General features: G+C 35.8%; 1 protein-coding gene across 2 annotated transcripts in view; it reads left to right on the forward strand.

Moving 5' to 3' along the window:
• The first annotated feature begins 5782 nt into the window (after positions 1 to 5782).
• Positions 5783 to 21051, forward strand: part of LIFR (LIF receptor subunit alpha) — an 88772-nt gene continuing 73503 nt past the window's right edge. The window contains exon 1 of one of the 2 annotated variants that reach the window (XM_074282624.1): positions 5783 to 5963. The gene's annotated coding sequence lies outside the window, so the exon portion shown is untranslated. Of the gene's footprint in view, positions 5964 to 8168; positions 8562 to 21051 lie in introns of those variants that run through there. The other variant, XM_074282623.1, reaches the window with a different exon arrangement.

Raw genomic sequence — 21051 nt, forward strand, 5'->3', positions numbered from 1 at the left:
AATTTCTTAATCTTTCACTTTCTTCTTTTCACCTGCAAAATGGTACCTCTGGAATCCTATTCAATTGTATGATTATGGGAATTAATGAATAATGTATTTAATACTGTGCAGGAAAAGGAAGTAAATTATTCTTTTGTGAGATCCATTAGGTCAACTGAGAATGTTAGCACTGGATTCTTTATCTTGAGTCTGAAATCATTGACAACCATACTCTAGCTAAAGATAATAATGATTTTAAAGTTCTTCCTCACCTCACCTCTTTCCCCACCCTCACCTCAATTCCAAGCAATAGTTAAAGACTATAAATGACAAGGAATAAAAGGAGAGGATGGGAGATGAAAGGGATATAAGCTCAAATAAAGAACTAAAAGGTACAAGTTTTAGAGAATAATAGAGATGAGATGGAATTCAGAGCAGTAGGCATGTAAATAAAGTGATAAAAATAGTAAGAGGAGGGGAGAAAGGATGGAACTTGGTTAAGGAAAAGAAAGAGAGTAGACTTTGGGTGAAGGTGAAGAGGGTATGATACTGGGCAGAGATGAGTCTATAGGTTCTCTCTCTCTCTGTCTCTCTCTCTGTTTCTCTGTCTCTGTCTCTGTCTCTGTCTCTCTCTCTCTCTCTCTCTCTCTCTCTCTGTCTCTGTCTGTATGTCTGTCTGTCTGTCTCTCTCTCTGTCTGTCTGTCTGTCTGTCTCTCTGTCTTTCTCTGTCTCTCTGTTTCTCTGTCTCTCTGTCTCTCTCTCTCTCTCTCTCTCTCTCTCTCTCTCTCTCTCTCTCTCTCTCTCTCTCTCTCTCTCCTCAAAGTGCTAAAGACAGGTCCTCGGGAAAGAATTCGCCTACTCAAAGCTGTGATAAGAAAGGCTTTGTTGGTTAGGAAAAGACACCAAGATGTCTGGGTGAGCAATATCAGCTTCAAGAGAGAAGTAATAGTGCAAAAAACATAACTTGAAAACTTTATTTTATACATAACAGGATAATAGAACAGGATTTGTATCTGAAAAGACTTTTCTGCTTCCAGAGGATATGGAGAAGTTTGTATAACAAAGGAGTTTCTTCAGAGACTGTAAGTCTTTTTAAGAAAGGAATTTTTCTCCAGAGGATGTAAGGTTTTGTTGGTCATTTACATACTGGGCTGTCTGGTTTTCTCTCTCATCAAAGGGACTGTGAAATCAGTGTGCCTCTGAATATAGAGGAGGATATATAGAGGAGGACAGTAGCAGGCAAAGTCTATTCGCCTTATATAATTTTTAAAGCAATAATTGTTATTAATAGCTTATATTTTTAAATCATTATCCCTTGTCATGAAAAATGAAAAAGAGAAATACTATTGTATTCTTATTGTCATTGTGTATATCATTTTCTGGGATCTGATTATTTCCCTTTGAATCAGTTCATATAAGTTTTCCCAAGCTTCTGTGTATTCACTATTATCAATCATTTCTTATAGGCCAGTAACGTTCTGTTGCATTCATGTACCAAATTTTATTTAGTCCAGTTGCAGGGCATATAATTTGTTTATAATTCTTTGTTATTATAAAGAGGGTTGCTATGTATAAACAGGTAGATATAGATAAATAGGCAGATTAGATAGATAGATAGATAGATAGATAGATAGATAGATAGATAGATGGATAATAATGTACATGGCCTTTTTTTTTTTGTCACTAACCTCCTTGTAGGCAATTTTTTTGAAATACATGAGTTTTATCTTCAATGATTTTTCATCTCTCCTATTAGTGTCTATACTTAGGACATTTTCTCTTATTCCCAAAACTTTGACGCTCCTAGCTAGCTGTCAAAAACTGTATAAAGTTGTTTATTCGTAGCATCTTAAGTTGTTACATCTGAATTTTAAAGTAAGACTCTTGAAAATAAAAAAGTCTTTAAGATGTGAAGAAATGATTAGTGGTGATATCTCAAGAATTTGCTCCAATAAGAAATGATGATGTCAGATATCAGAAAAACCTGGAAAGACTTGGGTGACCTGATACAAAGTAAAATGAACAGAATCATGTTGCTTCCTCCCCCCCAAATAATGTGTAAACTCCATGAGTGAATGGATGACTTACTTGTCTTTATATTTTTAGCAGATATTAATCAATCAATCCATGAACATTTATAAGTGTTTACTATGTACCAGACATTGTGCTAAATGCTAGGTATTGGATGGCACATAATATGCATTTAATAAATTATTGTAGAATAATTCTCATTGCCTTCTAGCTCCTGAAAGAAGTTGCCCCTTTATTTAAGGCAGAGGACCTTGCCTAGTAGTCCTTCAGGTATATCATGTTCTTTTAGTTAATGTCAAAGAGATGAAATGAAAAAAGCAAATACAGATGATAAAATAAAAATTTGGATATAAAGTATTTTGTGGATTTCTACTACTTGATATAAAAAAATCACACATTTTATCCCTGAGGAAATTTGGTGAAGAGATTCTTAGGGATATGTTTTTCAGAATAGTGTTCCTTAAATTTTCTACATCTCTTAGACAGAATTCCAAGCTATTCTGGATAAAGACTACTAAATCCAAAGGAAAATTAGCTGATTACTCTCATGTCTTTTTTTCAAGTGATCTAATTATAAGTTTGAATCTTGTCCAAAACAGTGCTCCAAAGTAAATGAATTTAATTCTACATTTATCTATCAGGCTTAAGACTAGGAATAGTTTCACTCCATTCAACTTTTCACTGGTTAGTAAAAAGCTTTGACATTTGTTGATGACTGTACTTAATTTGCAGATTTTTTTCTTCAGTTCCAAAATTTCTTCCAGGAACTCTGCCCTATCTTGTTCCACTGATTTATAAACACTGTACATATTAGCTCACACGACATGAGAAGCATGTTTAATGGGCCAAGATACGTGTAATTTAATAACAAAGAGAAAACCATCAGTTCAAGTTTTTGGCTTTCATAACTGACTGATCTTTTCGAAGGAAAAGCCCCCACTTCTAGAACTTTCATCACAGGTATTATTATTATTTTCTGCTTGGCTTAAAGGTCATTTGTCATCCAAACATGTCTATTTTTATGGCCCAAAGTAATAGCAGATATCTAAAGAAACTAGAATAAAACAAAGACCAGATTGCAATAAAAATATTGCTCAATTTGAAATTTTTTATGCTACATTATTCATGTGACCTTGGAAAAACATTTAAATTTGTTGACCTTCAGTTTTCTCATCTACACAATGAGAGGCAGAGTAAATGACTTAAAAGTCTCTCTAACCCTCAATCTAACTAATAACTCAAGAACAAGAGAAGGAAGAGCACAAGTCTATAAAATGAAGTCTGGTAACAAGACCATCCTGCTTACTCAAAAATGTCTTCCACTTGCAATTTGTTGTAGGATATGCTACTTTATTCACATTCATATTGGAAACATGCTTAACTTATTGTTACATACTATGATCTTTTATTTCAATTTGGGCATCTTTATCACATACAGAAACAATATTTTTGTCTATTGGCATTATTAGCACCTAAAGTTCACCCAGCTTGAATCCTCCTATTAGTGACTTATGTGTAATGCCTCATTTTGACAAAAAAAAACACCTTGCACATTGATTAGTAGGTAGCATAATAATAATAATTGTTGAATTATATATAATTAACATTAATTATTTGTTAGTATTATTATTATTATACTTAAAAGAATAATCAACAATTCCAGGACTAGAAAAGCTCATGGGCAATGAGGATTACTACTATTTATAGATTTGTCTAGGTGGAGGGGAAAATTAATGCAATTACAATGAAAATTATTTAAATAATTCGAATTAGGTAATTCATGTTTCCCCCACACACATGTACAATTGAGCTGCATTGCTAGCAAAGTCATACAAATGCTGTGACTTTTTAGATGCCCAGTAGTGAGTTGTTGGTTATGTACAAATTTATTTACACCCAGATTACTAGTCACTGATGTGACTTTTTTTTTTGTAAGCTCCTTTCTTCAGTATAAAATTCATTATCCTTCACTTGTAAATCTATATTAAAAATTTGCAATATGACCTTCAAGTATGAAGAGGTATACCCAAGGTGCTTTAAAAATCATTGCAGTAATTTGGAACTATGCCCAAAAAGTTATCAAATTGTGCTTATCCTTTGATCCAGCAGTGCTGCTATTGGGCATATATCCCAAAGAAACACTAAAGAAGGGAAAGGGACCTGTATGTGCCAAAATGTTTGTGGCAGCCCTTTTTGTAGTGGCTAGAAACTGGAAACTGAACGGATGCCCATCAATTGGAGAATGGTTGGGTAAATTGTGGTTTATGAATGTTATGGAATATTATTGCTCTGTAAGAAATGACCAGCAGGAGGAATACAGAGAGGCTTGGAGAGACTTACATGAACTGATGCTGAGTAAATGAGCGGAACCAAGAGATCATTATACACTTCAACAATGATACTGTATGAGGATGTATTCTGATGGAAGTGGCTATCTTAAACACAGAGAAGATCTAATTCAGTTCCAATTGATCATTGATGGACAGAATCAGCTACACCCAGAGAAAGAACAGTAGGAATTGAGTGTAAACTGTTTGCACTATTGCCTTTCTATCCAGGTTACTTTTACTTTCTGAATCCAATTCTTATCGTGCAACAAGAAATTTGGTTTTACACACATATATTGTATCTAGGATATACTGTAACACATTTAACATGTATGGGATTGCCTGCCATCTAGGGGAGGGAGTAGAAGGAGGGAGAGGAAAATTCGGAAAAGAAGTGAGTACAAGGGACAATGTTGTAAAAAAAAAAAAATTACCCATGCATATATACTGTAAAAAAATTATAATTATAAAATTAATACAAAAATCATTGCAGTAGTAAAATTTAATTAATTTTTTAAATGTGCAAAGTTAACTCATCCATCTAAACTCCCATGACATCATGAATGTTTTTCAACAATAATATTTTTTAAAGGCTCCTAAGCATGAAGTTCTATATAAAGCACTTAAAACTGAAAAATTCACAGGGAAAGGATGTTTCAATTCTGTTTAAGTAAATAATTGCTAACTTTTCCCACTGTGTGCATAGTATTTGTCCAACTGAAGAGATTGCAAGTAGAGTAAGACAAGAATTGAAAAGAGACACCTCATAGAATTTTACCTTTATATAGTAAAACATTTTTCAAAGAATAATCCTTGGGGACCTGTATGTGTAAGAATGTTTGTGGCAGCCCTCTTTGTGGTGGCCAGAAACTGGAAACTACGTGGATGCCCATCAATTGGAGATTGGCTGAATAAATTGTGGTATATGAATGTTATGGAATATTATTGTTCTGTAAGAAATGACCAACAGGATGATTTCAGAGAGGTCTGGAGAGATTTACATGAATTGATACTGAGTGAAATGAGCAGGACCAGATCATCGTATACTTCCACAACAATACTCTATGATGATCCATTCTGATGGACGTGGCCCTCTTCAATAATGAGATGAACCAAATCAGTTCCAATAGAGCAATAATGAACTGAACCAGTTACACCCAGAGAAAGAACTCTGGGAGATGACTATGAACCACTACATAGAATTCCCTCTATTTTTGTCCGCCTGTGTTAGGGTGAGGGCAAATCTCAAGAGCAGAGTTTGAGGCACTTGAAGGCTTACTCTGCCTGAGCCCAACAGAGCATGGACGGCATTGAGTAAGCCTCATCCAATGAGGTGGAAGCCCTCCTCACTCTTGATTGATTATGCACCTGGCTCTGACTCTCTGACGTGTGACCTGGGGACTATAGAAAAAGGGGTTGCAGAAAGGGGAGGAGTAGCAGATTAGATTCATTATGCTTTAGGATTTGAGCATTGGGATATAGGGAACTCTATGTAGTGAAGTAATGTAGTAGAATAAAGATTTGTTGCTGTATATTCGTGTGTATCGGGTGTTCTGTGGGGGACCTCTTGAGGTCGTTCTTTGATTCAGAGAATCGAAGCTGTGAAGTCCGAAGACCTGGTGAAGGTAAGACGCTAGTTGACCCTGCTGAGGTGAGCAGCGGGAGTTAACACACCTGCATTTTTTATTTCCTTCACAGGCTAATTGTACACTATTTCAAATTCCAATTCTTTTTGTACAGCAAAATAACTGTATGGACATGTATGCATATATTGTATTTAATTTACACTCTAACATATTGAACATGTATTGGTCAACCTGCCATCTGGGGGAGGGGGGAAGGAGGGGAAAAATTAGAACCAAAGGTTTGGCAATTGTCAATGTTATAAAATTACCCATGCATATATCTGGTAAATAAAAACTATTAAAATATTAAAAAAAAAGAAAAAAGAATAATCCTTGGAAATGACAGGCCCAGGGAAGAAAATCCACTCAGCTCAAGCATATAACTACAATGTAGAGAATAGTCTCGGGCTCTTTTTTTTTTTAACCTCCCCTGTAGGAACTATTTTTAAACTGTTTTTTAATTGAACAAAACAATCTATGGCACTTTATTTCACAATTATAGCAACAGGAAAAGTTTGGGAAACCATGCCTAGCTTTGCCATTGTAGAAGCTGCCACAGAATTGCATTCACTACAGGGCTACTTCATGGACTAATGTCTCTAGAAACTAACCTCCTGGGACTGTTATGCTTTGAAATTTTAATGTCTCCCTCTCTAATTATTAAAAAAAAAATCAGGTCTCCAGAGGAAGGTGTGTATCCAGTACCCCTGTAATTTGCATGCCATCAATTCCATCTGGCACATTTCTGAACACTGCAAGAATTAATTATCAAAAGTATTCAGCATCAAGGGTAAACATCTTCCCCCGTGATTCTGCACCATCAAACGCTCTTCAGCTAATTTCATCTTGTTCATTATTTGGGAGCACACAGTGGCCAAGTGAAACTGCGGAAATGGGAACAATGCACAGAGGAAAAATCTTACACCATTAAGGGATCCGTTTCTTCTTCACACAAATAATAGCCTAGCCACGCCTTACTTTACAGGCAAGACTAGATGGCTCCAGGAAATTCTCAGTAAGGAGAAATGTCCTGCCTGTCCTCTCAAACCGAAGTATCCTTCCCACAGGAAAGTTTGCCCTCACCTACAGCAAGGCCACGTCCATGGGCCAACTAGCGTGGAACCTTAATAGATCAGAGAAATTAGAGTGCCCTCTTTAACTCTGCAGTCTCAGGGCGCGGGGGCCAGGTTTAGCGCGGGAAAAAAGGAGCCCCTGGCTCGCACACCCGTTAAGAAGTAGCGGTGCCTGATTATTTCTATCTAGATAAAGAGTAATAAACCATACCAGGACCCTCGAAACTCAGGGGGAATAAAACTTTTAAAACATGGGGCTGGAAAGGTGGCAGGGGAGAGATATAGGACAATTTCAGGCAAACCCCCTTCCTCCTCCCTCCCCCAACAAGCAAAAGAATGGTCTTGTCTCTGGAACCCTATATAAAATGCATAGCCCTGAAGATGTTCGTGTACGCAGCACTACCGTGAGTAGAACGGATGCGCCTTCGCTTTTCTCCACTCGCCACTTGATATTACTGTTATTAATTAACAATATATGTGTTGGTCTTATTGACAGATTTTTTATTTGTTTATTTATTTTTTATTTATTGCACACGAGTCTTTGGAACTTCTGCACAGCCTTCATCTGGACTAGTCGAGTCTCCCGCAGTCCCTCAGAGCCTTCCAAACCCTCGGCTCAATTCTTTTTTCTCTCGGTCCCCTGAAGGCGAGCAGCCCCTCACTGACCGAGCTCCTAGAGCTCTTTTCTCCATTTCTTCCTTCTCATTGGAGACTTAAATGACCTTTCAAGATCTGCCCCGGGACTGGAGGGGGGGAGGTGAGGGAAGTCGGGGGAGTCCCTCTGGAAGCACCACCCACCGCGTCCGACCCCCGCTGCGCCGCGGAGCGCGCCTGGAAAGGCCCCCAGGGCGCGCACGAGCCTCCCTTTGGTTCTCCCGGCTCAGGGCGCGCGCGCGCCGACGGGACTAGAGTAGGAGAGGGAGGGAAGTAGTAGGGAGAGAGTGAGGCGGGGGCGCGCTCCAAGCTTCCTGTTGTGGTTGTAGAGGGAGTCGGCTGGAGTAGGAGGGAGCGAGTCGGGTGGAGCCGCGAGGGTGTGTGGGTGGGTGGGAGGGGGAGGGGGAGACGGGGGCGGGGCCCCGGGGAGCAGCGCCCCCAGCTGTGCTGCGTGCAGGCGCCGCCCCCGCGCGCCGCAGTCACAGCTGTCGAGTCTGAGGCTCGGCCGCCACCGCTTGCTGCGGGGGCCGTTACCGTTGCCTGAGGGCCCGGGAACCGAAGCCGAAGAGCCCGGGGAGGCAGCGGTCAAGCAAAAGCCGGGCTCGCGGCGAGGGGGAGGAGGGACCGTGGAAGGAGGCGGGGGGAGGCGGGCCTGTCGTGGCCTCGGGAGCCCGGGGAGTGTGGAGCGAAAGCCAAGGCGGCGGCGGCGGCGGGTCCCTGCCCGGGCTCTGCCTCCCTTCCCCCCTCGCTCCTTACTCGCTCGGGCCGGCTCCGGGAGCCACGGAGCCAGAGCTCGGTCGGCTGCAGAGCGGCCGCACCGCCCACGGGAGGATGCAGAAGTAGCGGCGCCGGCTCCGCCGCCCGCCCGCGGGTGAGTAACGGGAGGGCGAGATGGGGCGGTGGGGGTCCGGAGAGGGGGAAGCAGAGAGGTCAGACCCCTCACATCCCGCAGAGACTCCTCGAGCTCGGCGATTTGGGAGGCTGGAAAGAGGGCAAGCTCGGCGGTCCTCAACGCCCCCACCTCACCTCGGTGACAGTCCCGGAGGATGGGGGAGGTAGAAGGGAAATACCCTCACTTTGTTGTTTCTCCAGATTTCTCCCATGGTCAAGTTCCCCTCTAAGCACATTGAGCTTCCGAAGAAAATGGGATGGAATAATTGTAAGTTTCGAGGCCAGAGGTCAGCCTGGTATAAGGGAAAGAACGCGCTGATTTTTATCTCTGGAAACTAACAAGCTTCTTGGTTTCTCTGTCCATATGGCTCCGTCCATCTTCAGGAACATCCCAACCAGCCATCCTTCCTTTTACCCCCCTCCCCCACACCCAGACTTTGTACTTAATTACCTTTTCAGTAATTTAAAAAAAAAAAAATTAACCCAGGGTTTCTTCTTGGATGACGGCTTAACTGGACATAGTTAGACTTTGGTGAAAAGTGTGCTACTATATAAGGTGAAGTTCTGAACTTATTGGTGCAGGTGGAGTACGGTAGTTGTAGAAGCGAGAGCGAGAATGAATTAGTTCGAGAAAATCGTGTGGTCCGATGTAAGGTATTCTCCTTTTAAGTGAACTTGGGAAAGAGTTGGTTTCTCTATCCAGCTAATTTGTACTTAATTAAAAAAAAAAACTATTGTATGAATCTGTGGTTGAAATTATTTTTTGGTGTTTTGTGAAACTGTGACACACTAGTAACAGTGATTTGCTGTTCTTGAAAGGAAGCTTGCATAAGGCATCTCCTTCAATTGTTGTTATGGAAACTTCCTTTTGTGTCATTTTTTAAAAAGCATTGATAATTTTAATTAAGAGTTTGCCCCATACCTTAAATCACTATTTCTTTCAAAATGAGAAAGACCGTAGAAATTTTGTATGTGGTTCGTATAGTCATACTTAAGTTGTTTTTTCCCTGTGTATTTCTTACCTTGGTCCTTGATTGATAAGATGGAAGGTATTTGGGGACAGTGTCAACTAATCACAAATTAAATTCCTGTAGTATGTTTTTAAAACGTACCCACGAATAAAGCAGTGAAAACCTGATTTTTGGCTTCTTAGGGATGGAGTGGAATGGATCAGGAACTGTTAGATTTCTTACAAGCATTACTTAATGGTCTTACTCAAATAACATAACACATAAAGGTGTCATCTCTAAAATTGTCTAAAAAGTATTTTTCAGTCCATTTTTAGGATTTGTAAGTTGACTTGAACAACTCTTATAATAACAAAATATTATCCTAGGCTTATTTCTTATGTTTACAGTCAGATATCAGCTCGTGAATATTCCATCTCTAATCATTCAGATTCTACTGTGTCTTGTCCCAACTTTGCCCCAAACATATACCAACACTTTCGACCACCTTAAGGATTTTTATGGAGTATAGCAATAGATCATTAATTCTAGTACTTATTTATTAAACCAATATTTAAATAAGCTTTTAAAGTATGAAACAAAGAATCTCCTTCAAGCTACAGTGTCTTCCCAAAGAAATTAGCTGTTCATTTAAAAGGGTGGTAAGAGAAGGGAAATTAACTGCTTAGTTAAGTAATTTGCATTTCAAGAAGTGTTTAAATTTTTCAAAAATTTGTACTTGAAAAGAATTTTTGTGATTAAAAATAAAGAAACAATAGGTTTACATTCTAAGGCAACACATTTGCCCTTAGATTGCAAGATCAATGAATTTTATAGATTTATAGATTTCTGGAATAGGATCCTTAAATAACATTAGTAAGGTGGGAAAATATTATCTGAGTTAATGTATGTTAATGATATATTTATTGAATATCTATTTCATTTAAGTTTCAATTCTTAGTACCTTCTTGTAATTGTAAAATACATCATTAATAGAGAGAGACTATAAACAGAAAGTTTTATAGTTTAATTTATCATTAAATTTGAGAATTATCCGGATGTCAAGGTTTTATATTAAAAGAACACACATTATAGGTGTATGTATACCTATCTGTTTATAAATTGCTAATTTTTTAAAATAATTAAAATATTTTAATTAATTAAGAATTTAAATTTAAAAATTTAAAATAAAATTTAAAAATCACCTTTGACTTACAGTAAGGAAACATTTCATGAGATTTTCAATAGAACCAACTCTAGATGTTGGAAGCTAATAAAAGATTACCTTCTCTTGGTGACTATGCCCAGATTTGGGAAGATTTTGTACTAAATTATGCATTATTTAAGTTCTGTATTACTCTTATATTAAGATATTTGAATCTTAATATAACTTATAATTAAAAATTAAATGCCTCCTTTCCTTTTTTTAGGCAGCTTTTCCTATCACATTTTATACTTTAGTACATTTTCTGAAAATATAGTATTTTATTCATGGTTATTAATGTGACATGAAGTTAAAATATTGAAATAGTGATTTATTGATGCAATAATGGACTGTTTTATATTATATAGTCTGTCTCTCTATATATATTCTCTGTTTTGTCAAGCCATCCATTTGTTTGCGAAGTTTTCAAAGGCACTATTTTTTAGTTTATAATTTGTATCACCTATTCACTAAAAGATTAGATATGTACATAAAACAGTATCTGGATTTGTATTGTCACTGTCTTCATGAAAGGATTGTGTTTTTTCTCCATTTTAAATAACATTTGGAAACCTGTGGCATTTCTTCATTTTAATTTATAAGCTACTTCATAATCTGTGGCAGGGTATGTGTGTGAGCTGACAAGTGCATGCAGATAAGTTCTTGCTTTGTCAGTTGAAAGCTTGGAAGTATGTTAATTTTGGTGATAGACATTATGATAGAAATTATGATAAGTATTTATAATCTCTTTATCCCATCTTACTGTTTAAGATTTTATGATTCTGTTATCTTATGAAAAATGTTTTTCCCCTTACTAGGTTGATACCTTAGCCTAATAGTTTACTTTTTAATTTAATTAGATTCTTCTTTCTTTGGGCTTTTTATGCTTGTTTGCATTCACAGTGTTTTAGATTTAGATAGTAGATACTCAGTAAATGTTGAACTGAATCCTGAATTATATGTATGTTCAACTTTAATCTGAATTATTACTATCACTATTTTTAATTGGAAATGTGAAAGGGGAAATATGTCCAAAGGAAATGTGAAAGTTGTAGTTTAAAAAAATAGGTTTAGAAAACCAAGCACTAATAGTACCAATTTCAGAAGATAGTACTATAGTAAAGGGCAGACAACATAAATGAAGAGATTTAGCTCTTTAAATTTTAATTGGTCTGGAATTTGCTTGTCTCAGAAAATTTAAGATTAGCCTGATGCTTGCAGATATAAGTAAAATGTTCTTTAGGATTAAAGAATGGAATAAGCCACTACAATAATTATGATTTTTACTATGATAAATATAAAGCCATGTCTTTAGCATTTACAAATATATAGTCTCTAAATTTGCTTTTGTAATCTACTTGATGGCTGGTACTCTGCATATTAAATTTTCTAATATTAGAACCTTAAGTTAGTTACTTATACTCTTGATGATGAATCTAAGGATATTAGACCTGCATAAGGCATTAATGAACATTCAGTTCAATCTCTTCATTTTTTTAGACGTAAGGAAACTGAGGTCCAAATTTTTAGTATCTCAGTCTTTTGACTCAGACTATTCTTTCCCCTATGTCAGGGTATTTTTAACATGTGTGCCTGCGACAAATCCCTTCTTACAATAATGCTTAAATAAACCACATTGGATTACAAACCAACATTTTTTTTAAAGTCCATAGACCCCAAATTAAGAACCACTGCCCTAGATCATATTATAGATGTCTAATACAGTTAGTCTTTAGATGTCTGGGTTTAATCTTCACCTGGTGTATTTCTGTCAGATATTGTAGTCCACATTTATCTTTTAGTTCACTCCAAAGACATTTCACCTCAGAGGGTCAAAATTTGCAAATGTTAATGGAAGAAAGGAAATGAGAATTATTTCTGTCCTGTATATGGTAGAGGGAGGAGGGTAAGCAAGGTATATACAGTGGGAGATACTTTTAAATAATATAATGTTATATATATTACACATATGTTTTTATATATATATATATATATATATAATATTAATATAATAAATCCCCCAAATACTGCTTTAGATAGCAACTAGGAATATATTTTATAGTAAATCACATTTATTCCATCAAAGTTCAAAGCTTTATTTATATAGGGGATTTTTTTTTATTTATAACAACTCAAGCTTCCAAAAATAGAATTTGCTACCTTAAGCTAGTAGTTTTTTTATCCTTGATACTACTAGTATTCTTGATACTGTCACTATTTTGTGACACTTCTCTCTTCTAGTTTTTTTCCTGTTTTTTTGATCATTCCTTCTCAAGTTTGCTTGGTGGATCTTTTGAGGCCACATCTACTGAATATTCTCTCCCAAACTTATTCATCATTTTACAGCTGACCTACTGGAATAGCTTTTGTGGAAAAGCCTGCCTCAAGTCTCTCTCTACTATGGTTCATCCTTCATTCAGTTGTTATATTGATCTTCAAGTTTATCTCACACCTCACCCAGTTCAGTAATGCCAATGACTTCCTTTTAACCTTCAGGACCAAATATAGAATCTGTTTTTGACTCTTTATAAACTGCTCTCCTTCTGCCTTAACAGTCTTCTTATACTTCACTCCCTTTTCAAGTATTCTGTGATCCCGTGATGCTGACTTCTTCACCAGACTGTATTTTCACTGTCACCTCTACTTGGAATGGTCCCTTCTTCTCTCCCCACCCCAGTCTCAATTTCCTGGTTTCCCTGGTTTCTTTCAAATGCCTGCTAAAATCGTACCTTCTTCAGGAAGACTTTCCTGATCTCTCTTTTTTGCTAGTGTCTTCCCTTTATCTCCATTCATTTTGTTTGCAACTTGATGGTCTATAGTCATTTGTATATTGTCTCGCTCATTAGGCTGTAAAATCTGATAGACTTTTTTTTTTTTTTTTTTTTTTTTTTTTTTTTGATATCTCCAGTGCCTAGCATGGTGTCTGACATATGGTAGGCACCTAATAAATGCTTTTTGGGTACGAAGAGGAGTAAGGTATAATAAGGCCAGGAAAGTGGATTGAAGACAGATTTTAAAGGGATATGCATAACAAACTAAGACATTTATATTTGATCCTTGAGGCAATACCCAGACTTGTATTTTAGGGAAATTACTTTGTCGGCTATGTTGATGATATATCCAAGAAAAGGCTTGAGACAGGAAGACCAAATATATGACTATTACAGTAGTTCAGATGATTTGCAAAAGGAGTGATGAGGACCTAAGTTATAGTGATGGCCATGTGAGTAGAGAGAAGACATGTTAAAAATGTGGAGATGGCCAAGGTAATTGGACTGTAATGGAGAATAATGAGGATTTGAAAATAATTTCAAGATATAAAACCTGCTGGTCAAAAGGAAGCATGTAACCTCAACAGAAATAGGGAAGTTTGGAAGGAAAAGTGGGTTTTGGGGATCATGTTGAGTTGGGGATGTTTATGGGGCATCTATTTTCAAATGTTCAGTTTTTGATAAGGACTGGAGCTCAGAAGAGAGCCTTAAGTTTTCTTGTAGATCTTGAAGATCTCTTGTCTCTTGCATAGAGACTAAAAATTACCTTTTGGAATTGATGAGATTACCAAGTGAGATTGTGGGACCCAGTTAAGGGCTATGATATGGATTAAAGAAACATCAAGGGAGACTTAATAAAAGCAAAGGTCACAGAGAGAAAAATATAGTTTCATAAAAGAGTATAGTTTCATAAAAATCTCTGAGAAAAAAGATTATTTAGAAAAGGGAAAGGTGGTTATTACTGTTATGTGCCTGCAAATCCTATAAATTCTTCCTTGTCCAATTCCATTTTTCTCATTTACATTGCTATTATTCTAAGTAGTTATCTCACACAACTACTCACAGACTCTCAGCTGGTATGTCCCTCCGGGTTTTTTGTTTTGTTTTGTTTTTTTCCTTTTCCTTTTCCTTTCTCCTTGCTCCCTTCTCCACTTGTTTCCCCATTGCCCCTTTCTGCCTATCTCATCCAGATTAGAAATGCAGAGGCCACTAATTCTAGTACTAATCGCAAAGAAGCTTTGACCTGCTCTGTTTCTGTCCTGGATCCATCTCTTCTTAAGTAATTTGTCAGCCGCCCCCCTCCCCCCCCTCCGTTCCTGAGAGGCTTTCCATATTGGTGCTGGACTTATTGTAGATGCTAGTAATTTTCTTAGCTGTTCTGCAGCTTAGAACTGCAGAATCCAAGAGATCCATCCATTCCTCAGGAACAGAGTTTTCAGGCATATACTACCAAATATGTCCTGCTCAGAAATTCACAGATCCAATCCCTGAGGCAGGAATTCAAGGGCTTCTCATTCTTTTTGAAAATCTTCTCTCTCATTTTTCCTCTTTAAAAATCTTTTAGTTAAACCAAATTGGGCTTTCCCAAACCTAGCTTAATGTCTTCTCTCTTTCCCTTCCTCAGCTTTTTCTTACATGTTATCTTTGCCCTAGAACATTGTTCCATGTATTCTTCCTATCCAAATTCAGCTTCTCCTTCCTTCCCAAAGTCTCAAAATCAAATGCTCTTGTCTTTTATGAAGTATAGATGATTTAAGCTACCTACCCTTCCCTAAAAACTCATAGCAATTTCTTGCTTATAGCTCTCATTTAGTAATCAACTCTGTATTGCCTTTTGACATTTCTTACTTTGTATTGTTGACTTTATCATTTTGGGTTTCATGATTTTAGTCTTGTCAACTAGATTTTTAAAGTTCTTAAATCGAGAACCTATGTATATATTTATTTATATTTCCTAATAGTTGTTTCTAGTAGTATTGAATACTACTATAAATACAAACATATGTATGTTTTATATATATGTAATTTCTTTTTTAAGTAGGGAAGGCTTTCTAATCAAAGGAAATGCTTTTGTTAAACAATAGTATGGCATTGTTGGTGGAATTGTGAATACATCCAGCCATTCTGGAGAATTATTTGGAAATCCAGCAGCGTTACTACTGGGCTTATATCCCAAAGAGATCTTAAAGGAGAGAAAGGGACATGTATGTGCAAGAATGTTTGTGGCAGTCTTCTTTGTAGTGGCCAGAAACTAGAAACTGAGTGGATGCCCATCAATTGGAGAATGGCTGAATAAATTGTGGTATATGAATATTATGGAATATTATTATTCTGTAAGAAATGACCAGCAGGATAAATACAGAGAAGCTTGGAGAGACTACATGAACTGATGCTGAGTGAAATGAGCAGAACCAGGAGATCATTATATACTTCAACAACAATACTATATGATGATCAATTCTGATGGACGGGGCCCTCTTCAACAATGAGATATGAACCAAATCAGTTCCAATAGAGCAGTAATGAACTAAACTAGCTACACTCAGCAAAAGAACTCTAGGAGATGACTGAACCACTACATAGAACTCCCAATCCTTCTATTTTTGTCCACCTGCATTTCTGATTTCCTTCACAGGCTAATTGTACGCTATTTCAAAGTCCGATTCTTTTTGTACAGCAAAATAACTGTATGGACATGTATACATATATTTTATTTAACTTATACTTTAACATTTTTAACATGTATTGGTCAACCTGCCGTCATGGGGAAGGGGTGGGGGGAAAGAGGGGAAAAGTTGGAACAAAAGGTTTTGCAATTGTCAATGCTAAAAAATTACCCATGCATATATCTTTTAAATAAAAGACTTTTTAAAAAAAGTAAATAAAAAGAAAAAAAAAGAATAGTATGGTTCTGTGTGTGGAGGACAGTAAGACAGATGAAAAGTTATATTTTTTTCATGATATCTGAAATATTGAATGGAGAAAATAAAATCTTTGTGATAGAATCTTCAAGGAAAGATAAAATGAATTTGGATATGAAGAGATAAAAAAGTCATACATTTTAGAGTTTTATGATCATTGAATCATTGTTTACTGTCATAGGACTGTGGTAGTTTGGAGCCCATTATTACAATTTCTTCATTTAACAGATAAGAAACTGATAGTCAAAAAAAAAAAAAAAAAAAAAAAAAAGAAAGAAAGAAAGAAAAGAAAAGAAAAGAAACTGATACTCAAGGAAGTTAATTGACTTTCCCAAGGTCACATATGTAGTTAACATCAGAGGTAGAATTTTCATTTAGATTCTTTAATTCCAAATCTAATACACTTTCTACTGTGGATGAGCTCCGCCACAATTGATTAATGTGATGGATATAATCTTTTTCTTTGGGTTTATTTTGTCAGACTATTATTAATAAGAAAACTAGTAGTTATAAGGTTGCTGTAAATTTTGACAGTAAATCTCCTAGTTTACATTGTAGTGGGTAAATTGTTGCCATAGTAGAGCTTGCCTGTATATTTTTAAGACAAATGATAGATATTTAAGGTACTTACTATAGGTACTTTGCTTAAGCAAATCTAAAATAGAAGAGCTAATTTACAATAAAGATGGGTTAAAGTGTGGTCATTTTATAAATAGTATTTTTTATAATATATTTAAAATATTTGAATTGTAATAATTAAAAATAAAACTTTTCATACTTATGTCTATTGTGTGAAGCAAGATACATAGATGTTTTAATTAGTATTTGTAATGTTCTTTTTCTCTAAATTGTAATTGTTCTCTGAGAGGAGGTTTTTTGGGGAGCTTCTGGAGGCAGCCATAGTATAAGTTCAGTTCAATAATCCCAAAATGCAGCCAGGAGTTAAAGTCCTTTACTGTCTCTTTCCAAATCTTATCTTCAGATCTTTTATTTTCTCCTTCAAGTCTTGTCTCTTTCACTTGGGGCTAGCTAGCTTTCTGGAGGCCTTCCTCTCTCTTTGGTTTGGAGAGCTCTTGTCCTAATGTCTCTAGCCTCTCTTCTTCCCAATATCTCCAGCCAGCACAGAAGTTGAAGTGGAAATGAATCAGACTCTGCCTCCAAGAGTGTGGGATTGTGGGTTTTCCCTGGGCTTGTGGGAGCTCCTTAAAAGTATGCTCTCTTCAAGGTGTGACTCTCATGGAATTCTAGTAAATATATTACTGAACTAGAGAACTGTTAAGTACCATGCTAAATTAGATAATTATTGTCTCTATCCATTCCAGTGACTTAGCACCTTGTAAGAATCCTAACAAGTATTGTCCAAGTCTGGTAACCCAAGGTAGTAAACCACCTCAGAGAGTGTTCCCTTTTATATATTTTCAATATATGATCATATATTTTGTCATTTTCTCCTTGTTTTTAAAGTACTGTTTTTTAATACAATTAGAAAATAAAGAGGTACAAATAAAATATTTATTGATAAAAGTTACCAAAGTTTTCTATATCAGTTATCTTCTCTTAATCTCTTCTATATGAATATTGTTCATAAAACTTTGTGAATTTGAATCATTTAATGGTGGGTTTTTCAGATGTCCAGAAAGCATTTTGAATAGTAATACAAAGAATAGAATTAATGCCATTGTATTTTTATAGCTCTCTCTGCCTCCTTTCATACCATTTTACCATTATTTTCTCTATGCATTTTTTTCCTTTTCTTCCCTGTCTCTATACAGTGACCTCACCAGTAATTTTATAAAATTGAAATTTTGATTTTGGTCTGGAATTGTTGGATGCATCAAAACAAAGGAGTACAGAAATTGACAACTACTACAAGATCAACTTTTTAATATAAAAACTAAAAAATGTGTTACAGGCAACAAGAGATAGAAAAGATAACAGAAGAAAAGTGGAGGCAAAAGGAAGGAGAAAATCAAATGGAGAAAGACAGTGACAGGGTGGGAACAGCAGTGACATGAAATGGAAGTAATGGGGACCAGCAGTTAAGAGCAGCCGTGACAGTGGCACCTTGTCAGATGACTAGAAACAGAGATAGAGTGGCTGTGTTCTTATGTATCTATGTGTGACAGTAGGTGGTGGCAAACATTTACCTGAACTTCAAGATATAGCCCTTAAGGGCATATTTATATATCATGAGGAAAGTATGACAACCAGTCCAGTAAAAAGGGAAATCTGAGTATTGAATTTGCTGTGTGCCATGATCTATGGAGATAAGCTAAGCAATACAGGTCTACTTCTGTAGCACAATACAGTCTAAAAAGGTTAGGAAATATATAATTTTAGGTTTTCCATTAAAAACAGGTTCTAGCATTTGTGTAAAAAACAAATTCTTATCACTGTTTTCTTTGTCTACACAACTGAGGTTTTACCATGGAAATGAAGGTTGTTATTGTATTAGATTCTTATTCTACTTTTGTGAAATAAAAAGTTTCTATGTTCATAAGATCATAGATCTAGAGCTTAAACAGATATTAAAGCTCAAGATTTTACTTGTCTGGCAGCCTAAAGTTCAAATGATAATATATGTGAAAGCATTTTGAAAACTTTAAGAACATATAAAAAGGTAAAATTACTTTTATTATAGAATTAGAAAAGAAACATAATAAATGTGATTAACAATGATGTGCCTGAAGTTAAAATCTATTTAACTTTTATATTGATAAGATGTCTTATACTTAATTTTGAAAGAAAAAACATTCTCAAAAATACTTCCTCAAAAAAGCATAAAAAAGTCTAATAATTACTTACACAATTGTCACCATTTAGATGTATGGCACCTTAAGTTAATTAAAAAAAAACTCTAATAGAATTTCACAAAGTCATAGTTTGCTTTTCTGTTTAGATAAGCCTATTAATATTTGAAGGTGCATATTAGACATTGAATTTTATTGCATGTGTATCTGTATGTATGTGTATTATATGTATATATAGGTTGGTTGGTATAGGAGAAAGTCCATATGAAAATTCTGAGAATTTTAAAATATGGACACTTGGAAGAAATTAGGGTAAGAGAGGAAGATTTGGAAGTCTTAGTTTATTATATGTAGCTGCTTGTGATCTTTTTGTATTTCTATTTTCATATGCATTGAATTAATTATCTATCTTATCTTGACTTCTGTAAATTTGATAAGTATGTCATTTTGTTCTTCATTAGAAAATATTTGGGCATTTTTATTGGCAATGGAGAAAAAAAGGAGCAATTTTAAAGCATTATATTACTCCTGCATTTAGGGACAGGATTGAGGAAAAAAGGCCAACAAAAGATATACATGGAGGGGATTGAAGAGCTAGAATATCTTGTTCTGTACAATGTAATGGAAGTGATCAGATAGATGATGGATATAGAGTATTATTGCAAAGGAGAGGGAGTGTTACTGTTCAAACCAAGAGATGGAGGAGGATGACAATTTTAAAAAGCCAGCCATTAGTCAACAGTTGGGATAACTCGTGCCATAAGAAATTTTGAATAGGTCAGGGAAGAAACTAGCAAGGGTTAAAAGAATTGGATGAAAAGTGGTGTCAGTTAGTATATATTATGTATGTTTTCTCTCCCTCCCTCCCTTCCTCCCTCCCCCCCTTTCTTTCTTCTTTTCTCCTTCCCTCCCTTTCTTCTTCTCTCCCTCCCTTCCTCCCCTCCTTCCCTCCTTTCTTCCTTCTCTCTTCTTTTTCTCTCCTTCCCTCCCTCTCTCCTTTCCTCCCTTTCTCCTTCCCTTCATTCCTTCTTTCCTTCCTTCATTGAATTCTGGTAATAAATAAATACTAGCTAAATAATAGAGATATAGATTTGAAAGAAATTTTTCTTATATTAAAGAAGAGCTGAGAATATTTTAGGCAAAGGAGAAAAGATAAATGAAAATGTATTTCGGGGGTTCTTTACCCAAAGGACTTATGAATAGATTTCAGGAGCTTCATAAAGTAAGATGAGAAAAAACTGCATCTTTATTCAATATAATTGGTTTTCTTTGTAATCCTATTTATTTAGAGATTGGGTCAACTGCTTTCATCAAAATGACAAGGATGTTCATTATGGAAAGAAGATTATAAACTCCCTGTTGTAAATATTGAGATATGAAGGACAGTGAGTTGAAACAATTTATATCACACGGTCTTGTTCTCACTAAAATAGGTGAATGGAGTAATATTTTTTGTGTTTTGTTAACATTTTAAAAAATTTCTTAAGATTCCATGTTTATGCTTCAATGACAAGAATTTAATTAATTTTCAAAAAATAACATATGCAAATATGTGTGCAATATTGTCAAAGTGGATATTCTTTCCAATGATATATAACTTGTTCATGCGTTCTCATTTTGTGTGATACTTGTTTATTTCCTCCAATAAATTCAATTGCCTATCAGTTATATATATATTTTGATAAAATGTATAATTATCTTATTATTCCTTTATAATTTCATAATGTATCATCATGTTCATATTTACTATTTATTCTTTTATCCTTTGAGTAGTTCTTAAGTTTATTTCTTTATCGACTACTGTTTTGTAACCTGCACCCATATTGTACTTGAAAAATACTATTTTTTTAAAAATAGGACTATTTTCAGGGAAAAAC

Source organism: Sminthopsis crassicaudata, chromosome 1 (genome assembly GCF_048593235.1).
Source record: "Sminthopsis crassicaudata isolate SCR6 chromosome 1, ASM4859323v1, whole genome shotgun sequence".
In the NCBI taxonomy this organism is placed as follows: Eukaryota; Metazoa; Chordata; class Mammalia; order Dasyuromorphia; family Dasyuridae; genus Sminthopsis; species Sminthopsis crassicaudata.